This window comes from Aptenodytes forsteri, unplaced genomic scaffold, assembly GCF_000699145.1.
Source record: "Aptenodytes forsteri isolate BGI_AS27 unplaced genomic scaffold, ASM69914v1 Scaffold83, whole genome shotgun sequence".
Classification (NCBI taxonomy): domain Eukaryota; kingdom Metazoa; phylum Chordata; class Aves; order Sphenisciformes; family Spheniscidae; genus Aptenodytes; species Aptenodytes forsteri.
Window position 1 is genome coordinate 3820813 of NW_008795371.1, and position 10620 is coordinate 3831432.

Below are 10620 nucleotides of genomic sequence, written 5' to 3' on the forward strand. Positions count from 1 at the left end.
CCAGTATGCTTACTTCTTGTGTTTTTCTGTTCTATTCCTTGAGAAATTGATACTCATAGTTTTATGGCTTATTTCATAATCAACCAAGGAAGGGGGAAATAGAGAGTTATGAAGGAGAGACACGAGTGTCTGTCTCAGAAGCAAATTTCATCTCTGGTTTGGCTGGTGTCTCCTTGGCAGAACAAGCAGCGCTGCCACTGATGCACCCACAGCACTCAATGAAGTTTTGACAACAGGCAAACACTACCAGTCCCTTTTGCTATTTGAAAAGTGCTAGGAGACTCAAGACAGCAAACTGTACACGTGAACTGTAGGCTTGTTTTGCCTCTGTATTTTGGGAAAATATTTGGCTTAAGTATAGCCCATATAGAAACACAGTTTGATCTTAGTGGGTATCCTTTTAAGGAATCTAATTTAGGTCGCTAAGCACTTTACCCTTCATTATTTAGTGATTCAATGTTTAAAGAATTTTATTTCTAAGGGGAATTGTTCTGTCAAACAAATTCCATTTTAGTGGGGAAAGAAAAAAAAAAAGTCTGTGTTCTTTTGGGAAACTGCCAATGTTTTTAGAGCAACGTTCCTTGCTTTGTTTGTTTGTAGGTGGCTTTGTTACAGCTGTTTTCTGCTTCCTCCACCCCACCAGTCAGTCCTGTGCCACCTTCTCATTCCCATTTTGCCTTGTTGCCCTCCTCCTCCTCCTCCTCCTCCTCACACACCGCCAGCAGTCTCTTCTGTTCACACCCGGTTCTTCCCTCACAGCCCTGCCTTGCAGCAAAACCCCGCAGCTCCCTGGTGGTGGTGCCTTCTCCCACCTCTTCCTTGAAGCAGGCCTCCAGTGCTGCAGACCTGCAGCACCTCCTCTCCCGCCCTGTGCCTCGCTTCCAACAGCTCTTCACCAGCTGGGAACCGCTGCTCTAGAGGACTTGGGATATTTGATTCACATTGGTATCTAACCACTGCTTGAGCTGGAAATAAATTCAAATGTCTGAACAGCGCAGCTGAAGATGCAAGATGATGATTAGAGGCGTCTTCATTTTTCAGGAATTCCTGGAGCTCCTTGTCCTCAACTTCATCTGAGATTTGTTCTTTGTACAATATCCTGGGAAGCAACAAGTCCTGCTAGTTTAATCCTATTTTTTGATGCTGTAGCAACGCTGAACTGGGGTAACTACTTGGCTGTAAGTAGGCTATTCCTAAAGCAAATGTCCCCAAAGGCAAACAAAGTAGCCCCAAAAAATGGGGCTTGCTTTGTTTTTACATGCTGCTAAAGATTACAAACTCACAAATTATCAGTTGTGTTTCATGAGCCACTTAATTTTTTTTTTTAAAAGTGTAGTTTGCCAACTAGCTGAAATCTGTAGTTCTCATCCAAAACGTATTTCACCTCTTTTGAGGAAGGTGGAGGCCTAAAGAAGTGATAAAATTGTGATTGCCTTCAAGTACGTAGAAAAGCATGTGCTGAGCAAAAAGCAATAAATGCATGTTTTTCTAATGAATTTCTAACAAACACTAGCTCACTTTTTAAAAACATTAATTGAATATATTAATCACTGATCTGCCGATTCACATGACTATACCTAATATATTCAAAAGACAGGTTCTGTTCAACACGACTATCAGTGTTTATGAGTAAAAATAAAAATGACTAACCTGTCTTGGTGTTTTAAAATGTAATTTTGAAATCCCTATGCCATTTTTGCTAAGCCAATACCTGTTTCCATGGAAATAGCAGCATACAAAACGTTGACACATTTCAGAGAGAGCGAGCTACTTAAACATCTGCTTCCCTGAAACCACCAGCTAGACTTTAAAATAAAACTGGCTCTCACATTTGGTGGAACTGGTTTACAAGAAAAATCAAACAAAGCATCTTTAAATGTCGGCCCAGCCCAGATCTTTTTAAACAATATATCCAGACAGCTAAAGCAGCATGCAGCTCATTGAAGTCTTAAGCCTCATGTTATAAATAACTTTTAATCTACATGGCAATGCATTTAAGGAGTAGTCTCTTGAAAAAAGCAGCTAATAGGACCAACAAACCTTTCCGTATCTTTTAATCCAATTTTCATATACACTTTTAAGAGCTTCACGTCACCTTACAATTCTGCATTGCTAAGTGCTCAGCGTTGTCACAGGTAAGGAAACGTGTGTGGTGAAGATGAGCACCTACTTCTCACCAAAGTCTAACTTCTAGCCATGGTGGCGTGAAAAAGCCAGTATTTAAAACAGAATTCAGACTAGATTTACTTCTCAGCAATCGCTTTGGCCAGCCAGGCACATTGCCCTTCTAGAAGCCATGTTAGCTGAATTTTAATACAATTCTTTAAACTGGAAGAAAAAAAAAGCAAAAAAGGCGGCCAAAAAAACCCCAAAAGGCATCAGTTGATAAAAGGGGTAGAGCATACCTTATTTTGACTGTACTGCAAAACTAAAACTATTTCAGGTATTCCATTTTTTCTAGAATGATTTCTGATTAGTTCATTCTTTTCCCTACACTGACTTTTTAAGCCCATAAAGAATAACAGCTCCACCCTAACATAACCCTGCAAATACACACCAAACTGGGTTAAGTGTATTTATTGGAAAATGGGCTTCCTACTGACTTGAGATTAAAGGGAAAAAGAAAAAGCACTATTCAAAAGCAACATAAAAAATCTATTTACTTTCTTATGTTTTTCCCCAATCTACATCTGAGCAACCTGTATTAACTTGTGAGGCACTGGTGGCCAACAGCTTCGTTCGTTCTTAGAGACATCATTTATTGTGAAAAGCGAAAAACATTTAATTTGTACAAGGTTGAAGAAAACGGGACATTTGGAGTAAAAAGGACCTTTGCTGATAAACCTCGATTGCTCTCCCTGCCTCCAATTCTTCATCACACCCCGTCCCTTAAATTAGCTCTTCCCCTGCTAGAGCACAGCATGGCTAAAGAACACCAAACTCATCCCTTGACCTAAGCCAGAACTCCTAGTAGCATAATTAACTGCTCCCTCTTTTCTGTGCTCATACAATACAAGCGTCTTCAACCAAGACAGAAACCTTAGGGATAAAAATTAAAATAGCTTTTAAAAAAAGTAAAGCTTGGAAATCTTATCTGGCAAAAGGTACGGAAATTGGTGGTTTATGAAAACATTAAACAGCATATGACACAACATTTTTGACCCAACTTCAGTGTTAAGAACCATGATTGTTGACATTAATTATTATAACAGAAAGGTCATACACTTCTTGCTTTGTAAGCTATGCATTCTTACCTCTTTCTGGCATGTTGTCTAGATACATAGCTCTGTATGCAAGGATAAGAAAGGGATTATTCCCAAGCATGTAGAATTTAATTTGCTAATAATCTTAACAGAAAACTTAGGAAATTGGACAAGAGAGAACAAATTTTCCTGGGCCGTGTCTAGCAGAAGTTTTTTCAAATGTTAAATATACTCCCATTTAGAGCTGTGGTTAAGTACACAGGAAGGACACTTGCATCAAGAGACTCACTTTTTGAATATCTAAAAAAAACCCTTTGAAAACATAAGGAACATCCTAACGTGATAAATTTTCCTTTTGTATTTATATTTTGGAAGTAATTGCAATGAGATCTGAATCGCTGTCGGGGCTAGCAGTGACTACACACATAGTTTGAATTATCCAAATCATTTTGCAATACATCATAATATTGCAAAAGTTTTACTAAGGGGTGACCCAAAGACTTTAGTCTCCATTTCATTCCCTACACTTCATTTTTCAATCTACTAATCAAAACCATACTGAAAGTTGCAATAAAATGGAAACCTAGTTATTTGGAGAACAGAAGACAGACACACACACGCAGTAACGGTTAGCAACACTAAGCTAATTTCTGGTACAAAGGCTTTGATTCATACTACTCAACCTTAGGCACTTAGCAAGGATAATTTGTGAAGTGTCTAATTGTTCTGGGTTCCTTATTACAGTTCGTGGAAAGGAACAGGCTCCTCCAAATGGAGATTCAACTCTCTCCCGTTTTCCATGGAATACTCGAGTGAGGGGCTCCTGATGTAGACATCTAGGCTACGTGCCTGAAGTGAGGCAGGACGAATCTGGCGAAGTGAATGATTGAACCCATGCAGATCTTCCTTTAGTAGGATCATTTTGTTGGGCCCAGTTTATGATATCCTTAGGAATGGCATCCAGCAAACCAATTTCCATCGAAGAAATGCGTACATCCTTCAGAAAGAGAGGCACAAGAAGTATTTACGTTGTGAACACATACACATATTTGGAAGTTTTCCATGTAATTCAACCCTCTTCTACTTCCCTCTCGTGCCATTTCAAAAGCCAAGTATAGTAACTACCGCTGTGACTGCCAGGTCCCAGTAAGCAGCGTAAGCACCTACTGCATCTCCACGCTGGCTGAAGTTGGTCTGATGTCAACCAAGAAGTTTTGGGGTGGGTGAAACCAGTGTTCAGAAACGCCTGCAATAATTCCATTATCTGTCTCCAAAACTTACTTGAACTGTGAAAGCTGCGTGGGTTAAATAAAGTAAACAACTGTCACACACGGTACTTGGCATACAGGTACAATGACAGCCGGCCAAACAGCAGACATTTGGATGTCTTCCTTCTTTAGGGACAAGATGCAAACCCCAGATTTTGGCATCCAGTAGAATAATGGGGTAATTAAAAATATAATACAGACTGTGGCAGCAGGGTTATTGGATGAATTGCTTTGAATGTATTGTGAATTATCTGCATCCATTTAAACCCGGTGATCTCTACCAATTTTTTAATTAAAGAATAACAACACTTTACAGCTTCAAAGCACAGTACAGATATAAACTCATTAACATGTGACAACTGTGTGAGGAAGTTTAGGAAAATACTGAATTCCTCAAACACCGAGAGCTGATACCGTATCAAAGACCAAGAAAATTCTTGCAATTGTCCCATTTCCTAAAGATTTCAAATGCAAAATTTGTTACAAGAGAACAAAACACCTATACGCTTTGCATAAATAACCAAACTTTAAAAACCCTAATTATAAAAGGCTATACTCTAAAAGCACTCACAAGTCCATGTAAATGAATGCTGTGATGCCAAAAATATTTTGCCCAAGGTTAAACTGAGAAAATACATATTCCTAAGTCATTTTTGATCAGCAAGTGATTGCAGGACTTTGATTTTTAACAACCTAATTGATTTGAGCTGTCTGTAATGGAGTAACAGTTGCATAAGCTTTGAAAGTTCATATCCCATTTGCATGCTAATGTCTCTTCACGTCAGATTTCTTTTCAGGGCTGGGCATAAAAACAGAGAATAAATCCTTGTTTCAGTTTAAAATATGAGTGCTCCCTTATACCTCAGAGACATACATGAAATTTGAAGCTGGTAAAAATTTAGCTTGTTGAGGAGGGGAAAAAAACCCAACCAGAATTCACTTAATATTCTCTCTGCCACTGTTCTTTTCCTCCCTCCCCTGCTCCTTGCTTCAGTGTTCCTTTTTCTCTCTTCCCCACAAAAAGACTAAAGAGGAAGACTAAATTTTCCTCTTAAGATGATTTGATTCAGTCTTCAAACCTAGTAAGTGTGAAATTAGAGGGGTGTTTATCCTCCTTAGTGGGAAAAACCTCAGCATAGCCATGACTACATAAATTCCAAGTACCTCTGTCACGAACAGAAGGAAAACAATTAACAGTAAGCTGAAGACTTTGCTGCCAAGACTGAAGGATGACTTCAACAAGTATGAGAAATGCAGGCACCTACAATGAACAGTCAAAGAAATAACTCAATTTATTCCAGTTGGTCCCAACTGTCCAATTTTGTAGGTTTTCAGTAAACAGGCTTTGCGAAAGCGTTCTCAAAGTTACATGGATCCCACAAAAGCTAAGACTCACTGATGAACCTATTTTAGTTTAAATATTAGGAAAACCAAACAAACTGATGGGTAGCATCTCACCAAAAGGTAAAAAACGGCTCTATATGAAACAAAAATAACCACATTTTTCAGAATTTTAATAGCTGCGAAGAGCATTCTGCTTAAAATACTTTGAAGACTAAAGTGACAAGATGAAAACAAGTACTAAATAACTAATGGTGTATGTATTTTATTAAATGTTATCATTTTACATTTTCATATAGACAAAATCATAAGCAGTGAAAAATCCAAACCCTGCAGAACAAAAGATCTCTTGTAAGCAAGTATTTTGCAATAGAACATTAAATGTTTTCAGTGAATCACAGCATGATTTGCCTGGAAAATACACAAGGTTGACCAGACTTTACACACGTTGTCATGCACTTGTGCTTCAGTTTAACATTAATACATGCAGTAGACCCTCTGCATAAACAATTTTTGAAAACTCAGTTATAAAATGCTACATTAAATCTCCCCCCTCCCCATTTCAATATATAACCTGCCAAAGGCCAAACCAATACTAGAAGAGGAGCCAGTCTATATGCCAATACAGCCAGGTCTTTATCTGTCACTTCATGGTACATCCACTAATTAGGCACTTTTCTGCACAAATAACCATTTACTGCTCACTTCAAACTCTCGTGGATTTGCCTGAACAAATACACGTGTGGTGTGTACTGGTGGTATGTAGAGAACTCGCCTCCACTCCACAAGTTCACTCTTTCCCGAATATCTTACAGCAACTAAAGAATTTACGTACTTGCACATACCGCAACAAAGCACGAACAAAGTGATTTCTTCAACTTCCATATGCCACAAGAAAAGCCCAAATTTTATTTGAACTCATGACATTTTATTACCCTATTGTTTTTCAGGCAGCAACAATAAAATTGTTAGCACAAGCTAACATTATTAAGCTTGCTCAAAACACAGTGTGCATTATCAACATTGGTTGCACATCCTCAAAACAGTGAATCAACAAAACCGATTAACAGTTGTCAAAATGTTCTTACATGTTCCTAAGGCAAAGAAATATATGTAATGGAGTGTATAAAAGGTTTTCTTCTATATAAATATATTTAATACCACTATTTTGTTTGCATATTGGAGCAAAGCTGGATCGAAAAATGCTATTTTACTTGAAGCAAGGTTTTTGAGGTCCTGAGTTCTTAGCAGAATCCATTTCACTGTCCAGCCTTTGAAGAAATTCTGTATCTGACAATTTTCTGCTTTATCCGTATTATGGAGAATTTCAGCATGCCATAAATCTAGCTGCCAACTGCAATCCTTATTCCAGGATATATATGGAACTTTAAGTAAGCTGGGACCCAAGTATGTTAACTTTAAGTTAAACTTTAAGTAACCTGGGACCCTTCTTTGAGGAGAAAGACCAGACTATTTAATAGGATCAAAAACCTTGCTGCAGTAAACTAGAAAATGTGAGACTGGGCGCTTTATATCACTGTGGAGAAACAGCACAGTGTTCTGCACTAGCTAGAGCTTTCTAGTTGACTCTAGGACTAAGGAGACCGTATTTCTCTAGTGCAGCACTGGTCTAAATAAAATAGAGAAAAAACAACAAAACAAACAATTGGGGGCACATATACCTATTTACAAGAATGCAGTGGAATTTTCAAGCCAGCCAGAAACAGGGTAATGATATTTATGCAAGAACTTCATGCCAATATAGAAACCATAATACTCTAATTCCTCAACCTATATCAAACTCTCCCCACGTAGCCACAGTGGGATTGCTAGTACGGATACTCTACAGTTTAACTTCCTAAAACTGGGCTTGACCACTTGTGGATGTGTATTTCTATCCCCAGAGGATTGTTTCATTACAATCTTCAATGATGCACTGTGCTAGATCAAACATACATAAAGGTTCATTTAAATTTTCGCTTGCCTTTGTTTCTGTAGAGGGATACAGTACCATATGAATTCTGATTCCTGTCAGCTGAAGTGTCAGCAGCGAGAACAGCAAGTCTATAGCTGTTCCCGGACAGACAGATTGGATCACAGACGTCTAGGCATGAAGGAGCAAGCATAGCCTGGTAGCTGCTTCTCATTTCAGTCAAGTGCATGGTTCTGTTGACCTATTAAACAAAATTTATTCCCTTCAGATAAGCAAAAGAAACAACAAATACTGGAAATAGGTAATTTTAAAAATATAAACCCAAACAAGAATTGTTTTGTTTATACAACAACCCTCTCTCAGTCATGTCACAGTTGTTTTCACTTTGGCAAACTAAAGTAGATTGAACTGCTGTGCTCAGAGTACCAAGTGGTATCTGCCAGAAGGATGCTGAAATACTAGAGAGAACTTAAAGGAAGACCTCCCCTCCCCCTGCCCCCCGCCAAATTATCCAGGGAATGAAACCCTTTCCCCCTGAAAAAGCAAAGCCCACAAGGCAAGATTTAGGATTTTAGCATATGAAACAGAATTCTGAGGGATGACCTGATCCCTACGGTGGGTCCTGACACATGAAAGAGGAACTCCAGCAGTGCATGACTTTTGAATCTTGCCGAGAAGCATTAGGTGCAATAGCTGGAAGTTAAACGCAAACCTGAAACGAAATACAACCCCTAACTGCAGATATTTGAAACGGCTTACCAAGAGAAACTGGTAGACTCGCCAATACTTAATCTCTACAACAAACAGGGAAGTCACTCTAAAGCACGTCATTTTAAATGAGCATATAAACACAAAGCTAATGGATGGGCAAGACTTAAAAAAAAAAAAAAAAAGAGTTGGGAAGAAATACTAAAATATGAAGAATGGCCTTTCAAATGAACATTCAGAGTATAACATTTCAAGAATGTGCAACATTCTGGCAACTATACATTTTTTTCCTTCGGTTTCTCTGTAAAGTGAAGAAAACATGCACCTAGAATCCCTCAGTCTGACAGAGTGCCTGAAATCCACTGTCAGGGGAAGAACCTGCTGCTGCCAATACAGAAGCCTTTTCTTTGAACAGAATACACATTCAAAGCTTCATGTGTATGCAGGCAGACACGGCATTATTTAGTGTTTTTACATTTTACACACACGCAGAGCTAATGGTCTTTTCATGGTATACATTATAATGTGGGGAACAGGTTACAGCAGGTGAACCTTTGAACTTTTGCCTTCACAGCAATGTCAATTAGCAATATGATTTTACATATTCCCACCTGACATGGGGCAAAGCTCACAATCCTGCTGGTCCAATACCCTCTCCCTGACACAGCTCAGAACCAGGTAACTCAAGGACAGCACAAGACCACTGTAGAAGACGCATTTTAATATTCTGTAACACAGAAAAGTGCAGTTCTCATTCCCATAAAGATTAGTTTGAACCCTGAGTCATATGCTTTAATCTCTCTTCTAAGTGTTTTTTTGGCTTTCATTATAAAGGTACTAGACCATTTTGGTATTCATACAAATATCTGCTCGCTTTGAATCTTGCTGAATGATTTCCTCTGGCAGCTAGTTTCATTCTAATTACATGGTTTGAAAAAGTATTTCCACCTACCATTTTTCAAAACTCCCACTTTCTAAGTATCAGTGGATGTCCTTTTGGGCTTTTACTATGAGACATCACAAAGTTATCTTGCCATACTAGTTCCTCTTAATGGACGGACAAACGATATTAATTAAGTTTTAACATGTCCAAGCTAACCTTTTTCACAGCTGATCATAAAAAAAATATTCAAGTACTATGGTTAATGAGTGTGTCTAGAAATACTTTAATGCTCTAAAGGAATAAGGCTACCTGTTCTGAATGAGGACTACACTGTTTCCACTGCCTTTTTATGACCTCTCTTCTTAAGAAACTACAGTAAAATTAGCTTTAAAATCTCTTCTGCTAAAGAATACTAGAGTCCTGTGATACAATTCTAAAACAAATCTTGGCTTCACAGCAGCAAATGTGGTTCAGTTTAACAAGCCAATAAATATTTTAAGTGACTAGAGAGCTGGGACTTTTATAATATGATCCATGTTTAAAAGCTAAGAAGGGAGTCAACAGGTACTAGAAAAAGAAAACACACAAACTTGTGTGGGTTTCTGCCTACTGCTAAATTAGAGAACATGGATACAAGCTACTTTTGTAAAAACATTCCATTTTCAGCAATACCTTGAGAAGTTATCCTAATATCGTAACACATTAACCTGTGAACTGAAGACTTCCGTTTAAAAAGCTTGGTGGACAAAAGTGATCGCCAATGGAAAGAAAAATCAGATATAGAAGTTCAGCAGGATGCAAATTACAAATCTAACCTCGCTACGTCCTATTATACTTTACTGCATGAGATGGTCAAGCTGCTTCACTAAGTCATTCAAATACTAAAGCATGCAGCATCCTCAACATTTCACACCGAAAGAGGCTGCCGGGAAAAAAAAAAAAAAAAAAAAAAAAAGAAAGTGGAAATAAAACTTCACACTAGACTCCACAAGCATCTTAAAACAGCAACTCAAACCACAAAACTAGCACTGCCCTATGCTTTGGAAAAGAAGGTAAAGCTACATAAGCCGAGCAATCCAAAACACGGCAGGCCAAGCGAGAGGGCAGAATCAGGAACACCGTCACGGCACTTCCACCCGCGGGCGCGGAGCCAGCAGCCTCCTATAAAAGGCCAGACTGACCAGCCGAGGGGAACGTTTTAAGGCTGCGGGAAGGGAAGCGAGGCCACCCGGGCAGGGGAGGGGGCGGCCGGAGCGGCGACTGACCCGCGGCGGTGAGCGGGAG